Source organism: Sapajus apella, unplaced genomic scaffold (assembly GCF_009761245.1).
Source record: "Sapajus apella isolate SASKATOON/1434 unplaced genomic scaffold, GSC_monkey_1.0 scaffold37, whole genome shotgun sequence".
Taxonomy (NCBI): Eukaryota; Metazoa; Chordata; class Mammalia; order Primates; family Cebidae; genus Sapajus; species Sapajus apella.
Genome location: NW_022436977.1, coordinates 2,962,261 through 2,976,059, shown reverse-complemented (window position 1 = coordinate 2,976,059; position 13,799 = coordinate 2,962,261). Strand labels below are relative to the sequence as shown.

Below are 13,799 nucleotides of genomic sequence, written 5' to 3'. Positions count from 1 at the left end.
TTGAGACAGAGTCTCACTCTGTCACCCAGGCTGGAATGCAGTGGTGCCATCTCAGCTGACTGCAATTTCCACCTCCCTGGTTCAAGCAATTCTCTGCCTCAGCCTACAAGTAGCTGGGATTATAGGGGCCCACTGCCATGCCTGGCTAATTTTTGAATTTTTAGTAGATACAGGGTTTCACCATCTTGGCCAGGCTGGTCTTGAACTCCTGACCTCATGATCCACCCACCTAAGCCTCCCAGTGGTGCATTTCTTTCTAGTTATTTGTGTTGGAGGCAGGCAGGAGCCACAGAGTTTGGAGAGGTAGGAGGAGCATAGGTTTTGGAGACAAATAGTCATGGGTCCAGATTTCAGGTCACTAGCAGGTTTGGTAAGACTTTAAACTTGTCTCAGCCTCAGATTTTTCAACTGAAAATTAAATTTCTATCTGCTTTATCAGTGTTTTGAGGACTAAATGGGCTAGAACATGCAAAATATGGTACACAGTGGAGAGCCATGACCTGCAATGTGTTTTTTTTTTTTTGTTTTATTTTTTTGAGATGGAGTTTTGCTCTGTCGCCCAGGCTGGAGTGCAGTGTTGTGATTGTGGGTGGCTCCCTGCAACCTCTGCCTCCCGACTTCAAGGAATTCTCCTACCTGAGTCCCAAGTAGCTGGGATTACAGGCGCCCGCCACCATGCCCAGCTTATTTTTGTGTTTTTAGTAGAAATGGGATTTCACCATGTTGGCCAGGTTGGTCTCGAACTCCTGACCGTAAGTGATCTGCTCACCTCAGCCTCCCAAAGTGCAGGAGTAAGCCACCACATCCAGCTTGCAATGTCTTTTTAGTGTGGATTAGTGGTATTGAAGCAAGAGTGGCTGCAAGAAAGTATCAGAGGTGTCAGACCTCTTGAACACCTAACTGGGAAGGAAGAGGTGATTTATTTGCTAACAGCCAAGCTCGTCTAACAAAGAGAAGCTCTGACTTTATGTAGGCTTACAACTCTAGATATTACACTTGAAAGGGTCTTGGGTTTACAGCCTTAGAAATTACATGTGAAAGGGCCTTGGGTTTATAGTTTTAGAAATTACATGTACAAGGGTCTTGGTCCATGGAATAGGTGTGGGGTGGGGGTTTGACCTTGTTTAAGTAAAAACAGTGCCTTCCGGAGAGATTCCCCCATAGTATGCTGTGCCTGCTATCTATAGGAAGGCGATTAAAAAGGTGCCCCTCGGCCAGCTTTTTCTTCTATTGAAATGTAGTGTGAAAGTCGAGGGGGTGGTGATCCTAGATGCTTATGTCTCTTTCCTCATTATAACGAATTAAGATTTATTGAGCACTATACATGTGCCACACACAGTTCTAAGCAGGATTTGAAATATTAACTTGTTTAAACCTCACAACAATTCTGAGGGGTAACTTCTACTATTGTCCCTATTTTACGGATAAGGAAACTGAGATTTAAGTAATTTAGCCACTTGCCCAGGGCCACAGACCTCTATCTTCCAGAGGTGGAGGAACCTGGTATGAAGGTGGGGCCCACAGTGTTGACCATAGAGCTTAGGCTTTTCCGTGAGACAAACCCTTTCCTCTTGAAGATGCTTTTTATATAAAAGACAGACATTTCCCCAGCAATTAAAGTTGGCCGTCTCAGTACCTTTGGGTAGGGATAGTTAAGTACCTCTCACTTATATTGGTAAATACCTCATAAATATTAATGGCAGCCTGAGTCAAGTCTTGGTCTGGACCATGTTGATTTTTCTGTTAGTGTTCACACCTTTAAGCTGCATCCCTGATGGCTCCTAAATGAGACACTGAGGGAATTGGTTTCCTGTGCCTTTTCAATATAAATTATTAGCTGGAGATGATGATAGCATATTAAATAAGCTTAACCTCGGAAGTTTGGCATCTTTCAGAACAGCAAACTGTAAATTGAAGACTCCAGTGTTCTCTTACCTTTACAGGCTGATACAGGGTATGCTGGCTGCTAGAATTAGGCTACGAAGCAAAAGTGATGGGTAACGGAAAGTGGGTCTTGTCAGTAGTGCAGAAGGTATAATGCGTAGTAGTAAATTTCTGTTTGATGGTTGAGGACTATAAAATTGACCACAGTTTTCAATGAAGGACATTCTCTAGAAGAGAGTGTGTTATGTGTATGTGAAATTGAAGTTGTAATTTCTAGGAAAATATTCCTGAAACTTGAAAAGTTTTTTTAGTGGGCATCTATATTAGTTTGTTTTCACGCTGCTGATAAAGACATACTCGAGACTGGGTAATTTACAGAGAAAAAAAGGTTTAATGGACTCACAGTTCTACGGGGCTGGGGAAGCCTCACAGTCATGGTGGAAGATGAAAGGCACGTCTTACTTGGCGACAGACGAGAGAAATGAGAACCAAGTGAAAGGGGTTTCCCCTTATAAAACCATCAGATCTTGTGAGACTTAATACTACGAGAACAGTATTGGGGAAACCGCCTCCATGATTCAGTTTTCTACCACTGGGTCCCTCCAACAATATGTGGGAGTTATGTGAGTTACAATTCAAAATGAGATTTGGGAGCGGACATAGCTAAAACGTATCAGTGTCTAAAATAAAGTTTCGAACCAAGACCTTCAGAATGTATGCCATTTTTCTCTGGGAATCTGAAGTCTTCATTGTTGTATGGTTGTATGCCTCCCAAAGTTGTGTTTATTAATTGTCCTGTCTGTGGCCTGGCATGGTGGCTTATGCCTGTAAGCCCACGCTTTGGGAGGCCAAGGAGGGCAGATCCTAAGGTCAGGAGTTCAAGACCAGCCTGACCAACATGGTGAAACCCTGTCTCTAGTAAAAATGCAAAAAAATTAGGCAGGCTTGGTGGCACGTGAGTATAAGCTAATCGGGAGGCTGAGGCAGGGGAATTGCTTGAACCAGGGAGGTGGAGGTTGCAGTGAGCTGAGATCGAGACACTGCACTTCAGTCTGGTGACAGAGCGAGACTCTGTCTCAAAATAAATAAATAAATAATTGTCTCTCTGATGGGAAATGGCACATTTCCATCTCCCTGCTTCTTGGAAGAGCTTGCAATTTACCCCTGAAGTTTGTTGAAGGCGGAGAGCTGAGTAATGTCTACATCAGTGTAAGTGTATGCACTGGCATATGGTCTTTCTCTAAGGAGTTAGAAAAGATAACCTTGATAGCTTTCATGTTGAATGTACGGGGAATACATAATTATGAATAGGTTTTGTTATATCTGCCCCTCTGTTGGCAACGGGACACTAAGTCAGCCTTTTCTTGTTTCTTCCAAACAGGAAACATAGCTACAGCCTAGAGAACAAGGATGTGGTTGGAAAGATAACCGTGTATGTTGTTAAGTGGAAAAAGTAGCGTCATATTGCAAATTTAGGAGGTCCAGTATTAGTTACTTAATAGTTGTTGATTTTAAAGTGTGTGTCTAGCTATTTTAGAAGTTCTGTCTCTCCAGGGATATGGAGTGGTTTTTAAAATAATCTCTGATGGCTATCCTTGCATTCTTACTCACTTTTTTTTTTTAGGGATTTAATTTTTATGTACTTGTTAAATTTTTGAGTGGAGTGTGTGTTTAGCTCCTTATATACTTAGTCCTTGCCAGGGTGAATGGTTAAATTAAAGGTGCTTTAAAAGCTCCACACCATTGCCTGCCCTGTTGGCTTGGTTGGAAAGAAAGAAAGTATTCTACTTTAAGCTTTCACTTTCTTTTTTTCGTTTTACACTGTCATTCCTTTGTCACTCTCATAGATTGATAGGGGAGTGTGTCTGGTCCCTTGACTTCTGGGCCAAACATGATTAAACTGCAAACCTGAAGCTTGAAGGGAAAGATGATCATAAGAATAGTTTTTTGGTGAAGTGCAGATCACATCCTGCCTGCCTTCTATTTCTCCTCTATGGCTGAATATTTTACATCTGTGCAGTGGTGTTGAGGAAAGCAGAGAATGGCTGGGGCTGGGCTCCGTGGGGGTGGGGGTGCTGGGAAAAGTCCTGGAGTAGGGTTAGGGTGTTGTTAACCAAAAAACCAAACTCTAAAATAATTAAAAATGTTTATTCTGAAATGATATGAGTGACCATGGCCTGGGAAACAGTCTCAAGAGGTCATGAGAAAATATGCCTGAGGCATAGTTTGGTTTTATACATTTTAGGGAGACAATCCACCTGTAATGTTACAGGTCATAGGTGGATTCCAAGATCTTCTGATAGGCAGTTGGTTGAAAGAGTTAAGCTTTGTCTAAAGACTTGAAGTCAGTAGAAAGAAATGCTTGAGCTAAGCTGGATGGTGGGGGTTGTGAGGGCCAAGGTTCTTGTTTTGTTACGTAAGTTAAGCCTCCAGTTAGCCTTCCAAGATAGATGGTAAATGTCTCTTTTCTGGCCTTAAAAGGTGTCAGACTCAGTTAATCTCTCCTAGATCCTAGAAAGACCTGGCTGCATTAATGGAGATTTCCCCATGCAAATGGAGTTTCCCCCACACAAATTTCCCCCATGAAAGATGACTTTGCAGGGCCATTTCAAAATATGTCAAAGGAATATATTTTGGTGTAAAATAGTGCCATTTCCTTCAGTGTCTGCCCTCTACCACGTGATGTTATACCACAGTCAAGTTGGAAGTTGGTATCTTATTGCCACAGAGTGTGTTTTGTCAGTCTTTGATCTCTATTTTAATGTTAATACTGGTCAGTTTTGCCTGAACTCCAAAATGGAGCGGGTATGAAGAGGCGTGTCCAACCTCCCTTCCCATCATGGCTGGAAATTCAGTTTTTTCACTTTTCTTTGGCATCCTCTGGGCCAGGAGGAGTCTGTTCAGTTGATGGAGGGGCTTAGGGCTTTATTTTTGCTACAGTGTGAACGCATGACCCAAGGGGTTGATGCTCAGCTCTTTGACTTGTGGTCTAAGAAAGCAGGTTGTGTCTGCAGCTTGAAATAATCCATCTTCTATTTTAGAGGGAAGATACCAGGAAATAAAAAAGAGAATATGTGTCAGAAAATCCATTTAAAATCATCTGTGGGTGGTTTGACACACTGTCTTGTTGGTTAGTTTCTACACTTCAAGATTGGTTTCTGAATCAAGTTTTGGTTGTGGTGTTCCATTCTCGTGGATGAAATACGGGTCAGCTTGCTGAAGGATTGGCACAAGTGGCATGTGGATAGGTCACTGCTGAATCCTGGCTGCTAGACCAGGTACCCTGTGAGCTTTTTGCAGTTACTTGTTTCTGATGAACTTGTAGCTGAAAAACTTATGACAGGAGTTGCTTTTCAGTAGAGGTGGGTATTTCCTTGTTGTTGTTTTTTTAAAGCAGCAAATTTGTGACTTGTTAACCCCTGAGGCTTTCTAAGAATGTTCTTCGGTTTACCAGGTTTTCTTGCTGGTTTATTTTGCCTGTTCGTGTTGTATTTTTTCTGCCCTGCAGCTGACATTTTGAGGACAGAAGGACTCCCAGGCGTCAATTTCAGAGTTCAAAAACCAGAGGAGAAAATTGCATCTTCTCTCTCAGATGTGCAATTAACTTAGACTTTGACAGATTCACTCACCCGCTGGGATGTGGGAGAATGTTACAGAGGATTTGAAAGCTGTTAATGAAATGAGTGGTCTGCCCTGAATGTGGTGCGCACTCGCACACACACACGCGCGCACACACACACACACACACTCTCTCTCTCTCTCTCTCTCTCTCTCTCTCTCTCTCTCTCTCTGTCTCTGTCTCTCTCACTCATTCTCACTGTAACTGTCACTCTCACTCTCACTCTCACTCCCCACCACCCCTGACAATTCTGTGGATCCTAGGGCTGGGATAAGTCCTCAAAGGTTATCTGTAGTTTAGATACTAACTCTTACCTGCCTTAAATATGCCAAATATTTCTCAGGACCAGAAGTTTATATAAAGTACATCATGGCACAGCTGTTCTTGCAGAGCCCCAAAGTCAGCAACAAGGGGAGATAAATTCCAGAGAGAATGAGCTAAACTGGGCAGTTAAGTTGGGGAAGATAAAATATTTAGCTGACTTGTGACTTAAGATCCTTAGTGAGGTTTGGACATGGTGGTGGTCTCCTGCACTTCTCTAACCATAAAGTTCTGGAATAAATACTTTCTACAAATCTGCCTTCCCCTCTGCCCCACCCTGCTTTCTGATTAAGAGGAGGGGGTCAGGCCAGGGGCAGTGGCTCACGCCTGTAATCACAGCACTTAGGGAGGCCGAGGTGGACAGAACACCTGAGGTCGGGAGTTTGAGACCAGCCTGGCAAACATGGTGAAACCCCATCTCTACTAAAATACAAAACTTTATCCAGGCATAGTAGTGTGTACCTGTAATCTCAGCTACTCAGGAAGCTGAGGCAGGAGATTCACTTACACCCAGGAGGTGGAGGTTGTGGTCAGCGAGATCGTGCCATTGCACTCCAGCCTGGGTGACAAGGGCAAGACCCCATCATCCCTGTAAAAAAGAGAAGGGAGTCAGAGGGCTTTAATTTTCTGATCCCCTAAGATCATAGCTGTGTGACATTAGACAAGTGGGCCATTTTGTTAGCAGCTAGAATCTTCAGAGCTGAGCACTATGCTAACTATATTATATGTATTTATATATGGATATATATAGAGAGAAGAAGTTGGCTGAATCTCAGGGAGAAGTTCACAAATCCATTGGCCTAAGTGGGAGAATTTATCCCAGTAATTGATATACCAAATATACAAAAAATTAATAATATAGAGAATAACTAGCTTGATTTAGTGGACACACAGACCACAGCTCTCATAACTTGAAAAGTACATAGTTTTAACACATGTGGTACATTTATGAAAAGTGACAGTGTACACACCTCAATAAATTTTAAAGAGGCAGTGTCCTGTGGGCCACTTAAAAAAGTCAAAACCAATTAAGTTAGAAATTAAAGATGAAAGGCAACTAAATTACCAGTGCTGCATGAATGTGAGATACTCTTTAATTATTTTCCCATATTGAACATACTGGTCGCAGCTGGGAAGAGCTCAGTCTTGGGAAGATAGCCCACAACACAGCAGTCTGAGCAAAGCAACTTTATCTAGGGTTACTAGGATTAGATGATGCTGTGATTTCCTTTTGAGGGACCTGGGGTGAAACGTTTGTGGGAACCACTTTCTGCTTCCCAGTTAGGCATTTTGTAAACATAAATCCCAGTCCTTCTATTTTCTTAGGAAGAGCCCTGAAAGCCACCTGGGGTTCTTTGTGTATGGGAATTCTGGGCTATTTCAGCATTCCTGTGCCCTAATAACATAGCCTTTTCAATGCTGGAAAATAAAAATGTCTTATTGCTTCATAAACAAAATCGTCAGCTTTCACAAAGCTGTGAATAGAAGCTTTGTCCATGGCAGATTTTAGACTCTGAATTTTTCTGTTAATGTAACAATTTAACAGTTCCTATTCTTAGAGGGTCTTGCATGTGTGTGCTTGTGTGTGTGGAAAGCAATTTAGGCATGCACTTGCCTCATCAGGGTGCTGAGACAGCATGCTGTAGAGAAAAGACGCTGGGCTCAGAAGCAAGAGAGACAGTATCTCCTGGGACAAAAGCCAGTCGTTTTCCTCTCTAAGCCTCAGACAGGACTTCAGATTCCTACCTTGAAGTAGCTCAGAAAGACTAGCTGAAACCACTGTGAACTTTAAACAGCTCTGCTTTGTCGCACAGTAAGTGTCAGTAAATGATACCTATTGAGATTGTCATCTGCAGCTTCATTCATTCAAAGTCACAGCTTTAGAATTCAGAATCAGTTGGGCTGCCTCATACATGCATTATGTGCTTACTTTTATTCATTCTTACAGATGTTTGAGAAACTGTGGTAGGAACTGGAAGTTCAAGTTAGTATCCTTTGTCCATGATGATGAGTTTCCCCAGCAAATGAGTAGAAGAAGAACTTAGATTCAAAGGATGTTCAAGTTGGAAAGGATTTTCCTTCTTAGATTTTGCACTTAAGGGGAAAAAGGCCCATAAAGTTAGAATGATTTACCTTGGGTCATAGCTAAATAGGACAAGAGCAACATGGTGGAACTCATCCTCATAGTCATCATGATCGCACCTCTGCACGTGAATTCATTTCACAACCTCCTTTTGAGAACACTATTACCGTCCAATTTTACATGGTGGCTATAAGGCACTTGCCGATGGTTGCATAGTTCCCACTGCGTGCTGTGTAGCTGCAGATCTTACCCTTCTACTCAGAGCCCTGTGTGCACTGCCTCTCATGTATGTTTATCAGTTAATTAAAGTTAATTTGCTAAGGCCATCCATGTGTCCTCAGGCACAGTGTCATCTTCGACAAAATCAGGGTGATATATTAAATGTTCTCCGATTTCTCTGAAATGTATATCAGTCTCTTTGAGATGATTTAAAACCAGCATGAGATTAACTTGCACATACAGATTTACACGAGTTGGTTCTGCTTGAATTTATTGAATACGTCCTGCTGTTCGCTTCCGAAATGGGGTCATTCACTCAGCCCCTGGGGACCACCCTACCCCACCCTACCTCCTCCAATCATATTTTCTCCAGCCATTGGCAGAACAGTGTGTGAGGTTAGTACAATGTCTTTTCGTGGTAATGTTGCAATTTAGTGTGATCTTTTACTTGGATATCAGAAATTGGTGAAAACATACTGCAGTCACCCTTTTCTTGTCAATGTTGGCTTCATCCACGTTGTTCCCTTTTATTAATCCTTCAGTAGCAGAGTTTTGGATACCTCATAGAAAATAGGGCATTTGCTTAGACTTGTAGGCCATTCTGTCTGTATGGTCCCTAAGGCCGTGTAAGGGATCAGGAGACTGAGTCCTGAGAGGTGACGTCCCCTATGTGCCGTAGCTTAGCTGCACAGGTGAGGCCAGCTGGATGCTGCCTGCACCTGTTCCCCCTGCCCACGCTGCACCCCTACTTCTAGTTCAGGCCTCCTTAGTCAAGGGGCCCCTTGTATCTTGCTGAGGAATTCTGGCAGTCTGTTAGAGCTCTTGGCAGTGTGCTGTGGGATCTATACATACAGACTCATGTGCCTGTCTATATATGCAGACTCTATGTGCCTGACTCTATGCGCCAGTCAGAACTGCTGTAAGAGAAGATGGAAGAAAGGTAAAGACTTCAGTTTTGCATTAATGGTGCAGGTCGGGCAGGAGGGGTGGCTTGGAGTAGGCAGTGATGTGGTTGTTCATGTAGATTATACATTTACTATTTTTTTCTTGTATACTCAATAAACAAACCCAATAAGCAAAAACAAAACCAATAAGCAAAAGATCTAAGGGAAAAATAATCATTTCCTTTCTTTCTTTTTTTTTTGATACAGAGTTTGCTTTGTTGCCCAGGCTGGAGTACAGTGACACAGTCTCGGCTCACTGCAATCTCTGTCTCCCGGGTTCAAGCTATTCTCCTGCCTCAGTCTCCTGAATAGCTGGGACCACAGGTGTAAGTCACCACACCTGGCTGATTTTTGTATTTTCAGTAGAGATGGGGTTTCACCATGTAGACTAGGCTGGTCATTATTTTCTTTCTAATGTGATGAAAATATTTGTACATTTCCTCTGAATTAAACCATATGAACACATACAGCCATCATTCTTGTGCACTCTGACTCAGTGTTGTGTGTCCCCCCTTCCGAGCCCCGGTGAAGCCAGCTCTGGGAGCCAATCCAGGTACCTGGTTTGGGATGGCTGGTTAGTTACAGTCATCTCAGGGACCCTTCCCTTAGCAGGCAGGACCTGCTGGAAATCTTAAAGGTGGTCTACTTTCAAACAGAAGCAAACATTTTAAATCTTAAGTTTTCTGTATCCGCCTAAGATGCTGGCCCAAAAGAATCTCCCCTAGACCCTGGCCCAAGTGATCTTTATTTCTGTTTGGAAGTTGGGAAATGTTCTTTATTTCCATGTGAGAGGTAATGTAGGGGTTATAGATGCCAGCCCCTATTCTCAGGTACCTTATTCTGTGTGCCTACAGACAAGCCATGAATATGTGGAAAGTGAAGCACTAGCATTTACAAAAGTTACATGTATGTTTTGGTTTTGTAGCATGTGTGCACATGTACCAATCTACAGTCTATAGAGTCTGCATGTATAGATGTATATTTACAGTATACATACATGCACGTATAGACAGGCACATACAGTCTGTATGTATAGATGTATATTTACAGTATACATACATGCATGTATAGACAGGCACATACAGTCTGTATGTATCGATGTGTATTTAGAGTATACATACATGCACGTATAGACAGGCACATGTGGTATCAAAGAGAAACGACCCTGAGCTTCCTTTTGATGCTTGGGAAGGCCTTCAAGGGTTAAATTGTTGAGACATGGGCCTTCAGGGGTGGGTTGGGTTTTGAGATTGGTGGTAAGGAGTGCATACCACAGCCAGTGGGATCGGAGCAACAGTGTCGGGCATTTGATGTCAAAATCTGAAGTCTTTTTTGGACTCCCCAGGGTGATGATGATGAGTGAGGTTTGGCCTGTGAGATATATGCTGAGTTCCCTGGTGGGGTTTCTTGCCTGATTGAACTGGGACCTCTAACCTTGTATTGCTGAGGTTGGGGATAAAATTCCCAGTGCTTCAGAAGCATCAGGAAACCATTGGCTGTATTACGCTAAAGCAGACCCCGTCTAATGAAAAGCCCACTTGGTTTATCAGCTGCTGTTGGGTGGAGGTGTTTGAGCAAGGCAGGAGTTCCATGGCTTCTCAAGTTGGTGAGAGCAGTATGTCACAGGCAAAAGTGATGACCTCATAGCCTTAGAAATAGTGTTAAGTCAAGTCATTCCCAAGGATGGATATGCCTTGGTAATTGTACAGAAAACTTCTTTCATCTTATTCCTGCAGCAAAACAAGTAGACTCTCTTTGACAGATTTTATTTCAACTGGGAATGTATGCACACTTATGGCTGTGTACAGTCAGGCTTTAACTTTCATTCCAGGGCTATGCTTTTAGCTTGTTCTTATCCACTGCCAATCTCTTGTCTCAAGGGGAAAAATGCTGTTTGATGATAAAAGTACAACATGACCATTACTGAAAGAACTATAAAAATGGAAGAATAAAGTAGTTACTCTGAATCCTGTAACCACTTACCATTATGATAGATTTCCTTCTAGTCTTTTTCTCTGTGTATATTTAAAAGTTCATGACTATTCCAGATTATGAAAGTAATTCATGTGGAAAAGACAAAAATATTTTAAAAATCACCTGAATATATGAGTTGGAGATAACCACTGTTAACATTTTAGTGTGTTTCCTTAGTTTTAAAATACATGGATATGTGCATATACTTCTGTTCATTACAATTATTTTTATATAGTTTACATTCTGTTCAATTTTATATTTTTCAAATGTTGAGAATGCTTACAAGGTTACTAAGCCAAAATGTAATTTAAATTGATAATTTGTTAAATGGATATGTCAAAACTTATGTGATCATTTCCTATATTTGTCATGGTGGGAAATTATCTTAATGCTGTGGTAGCCTCCAAGGACACTATCCCAGAAGTTCCTAACAGAAAGGCTCACAGATCAGATTAAGATGATTGAATCATTCCATTTATTAAGTGAATTTAAGCACACAAAGAGAAGTAAGAGGAAGGAGATGGAGTAACTTAGGTCCATCAGGGTAGATGGACCACACTGCTTGTATTCTGGCTTGGGCAGTGTTCATATCCAGACTGTATATCTGCCACACACCCTTCCACTCCACTGGCATGGTCGTGAGGGCCAGATCTGAGAATGAGCAAGGGGACTCAAGAGACAGAAGGTGCCAGGAGCCCAGATACCTGCTCTGTTGGAGAAATGCAGGGATGGTATCTGGCAGAGCTATCACTTAGCAACAGCCCCTTTTGAGAGTCCAGAACTTTCTTTTTTTTGCCTGTCTCAAACAAGTTGGGCCAGAATGAGTGTAACCAATAGGTGGCTGATCTTGAATATTAATGAATACTGAGCCACCATTTGGTTTTTCTTTTTTCTTTTTTCTCTTTAGTCTTTAGTTTTATTTTAAGAGATCATCTACATTTTTTTCTGAAATAAACTTAAAAGATAGCCACTCATTTTGTCAGATGTATTTATTCTGTAACAATTTAAGTATTAAAATCAGTTTCAGTCTCAGTTCTTAATAATAATATGTTAATCATATTTCAGATGTTTAGCTTTCTTATGGCGAAAAAGAAACACAGGCATAAGCCTATATACTATCCACCTGCTAGTCCTGCTCATGATTTTAATAAACTGTTACTGATACTTGAACAATTTCTATGATGTCAGCAGAGTGATATCCACAAGAGTGATTATAAAGTAGCTCGGTTTTTAAGTCAAGAGTTATGATCTTTGATCCATTGCTTAATCCATTTCCAGATCTGCTCTACATTATTTTCTTGCTATTCTGGTTAATTGCTGGGCAGCTGATACACAATTTCTTCCTTGTAGGATGCTGTGGCTTCTTCGTAAAGAACTTGAAAAATCTCACACTGAATACTGTCTGTTAGTTTCTTCTCATTATAACCCCTTGTTTCAAGTCTTTCATGAATACATTGGTATCTGTTCTCAACACAAAAACTGTATGAAACCAGCGTTCAGGGAAAAATCACAACCATAGTAATCAGCAGCAATAACTCTACCTTCTCTCATTTGGTTATCTAACTCATCAACTACTCTGTCGTCATCTAAAATGGGACAAGCATACTCTTCTTCATCATAGCCATCATACAATTGTTCTTCTTGAGCTAAATCACCCACATTAATGTATTTCAGTCCTGATTTTGACTCAGATTCTTTGCCTAGTGGGGTTTTTTTCAACCCCTGATGTACCAGTGAGCAGGGTATTCAGAAACAGCATGGTCCCAGTGGCTCCAAGTGTGCCCCTTGCACTAGGGGGAGGAGCCGGAAGGGATACCACTTGGTATTTCTATCCCTTCCAACCTGTGTTCAGACTACATATCCTCTTCTTTCTTCTTTTACTGCTGGTATCTGACAGCTGTGTGCTTGTTTACTTTCTGTACTTCACACATCTTAGGCATTTCATCCATCTTACTTGGTTTTGTTGTCTTGTTCTCTACAGCAGAACTGAACCTCCCTAAAACACACATTGCACTGTTTATTTCAACTTTTTATTCATATAGATAATGCTTTGATGGAGTCTTGCATATAAAGCTTTATTAGTATCTGAGGACGGATTATCAGAAGTGGAATTACTGAGTCTGAAGTAACATTTACAGGGCCTTTTTTTTTGGAACAGCTTTGCTCTGTTTTCCTGGCTGGAGTGTGGTGGCGTGATCACGGCTCACTGTAGCCTTGACTTCCCAGGCTCAGTTGACCCTCGCACCTCAGCCTCCTGAATAACTGGGACTACAGGTGTGTACCACCATGCCCGACTAATTAAAAAAATGTTTTTTAAGAGACCGGATCTGTGTTGCCAGGGCTGGTCTTGAACTCCTGGGCTCAGGTAGTCCTCCCACCATGGCCTCCCAAAGTGTTGGTATTACAGGTGTGAGCCACTGTGCCCAGCCTTTTTAGGGCTTTTATCGTCTACTGTAAAGTAAGTATTGAAGAGAGAAATAGGAGAGAACTCTTGCTGCAGCTTTACGCTCAGGTGGTCTCTCCTGCCCCATCCCATCTCCAATCCCCGCCCCTCCCTTGCCTCTCTTGTTTTTTGTTATTTTTTTCTCTTATTTTACTTAAAAAAAAAAATAGGACAGTACATCCACAGAGGGCAGATAAGTAGGGAAAATAACTATGACTCCTACCTCTGTCTCTCAGGTACCAGTTTCCTTCCTCACAGGGAACCTTGCCTCGTGGTTTATGTTTGTATTTTTTTTTTTTTTTGAGACAATCT

The 13,799-nt window shown here is 41.8% G+C and overlaps 1 protein-coding gene and 1 pseudogene across 5 annotated transcripts in view; one reads left to right on the top strand and one right to left on the bottom strand.

The window, feature by feature from the left end:
* Positions 1–13,799, top strand: part of TLN2 (talin 2) — a 458,983-nt gene that overhangs the window by 128,252 nt on the left and 316,932 nt on the right. The gene's annotated exons all lie outside the window — the stretch shown is intronic.
* On the bottom strand, positions 12,280–12,803 carry LOC116564275 (annotated as a pseudogene).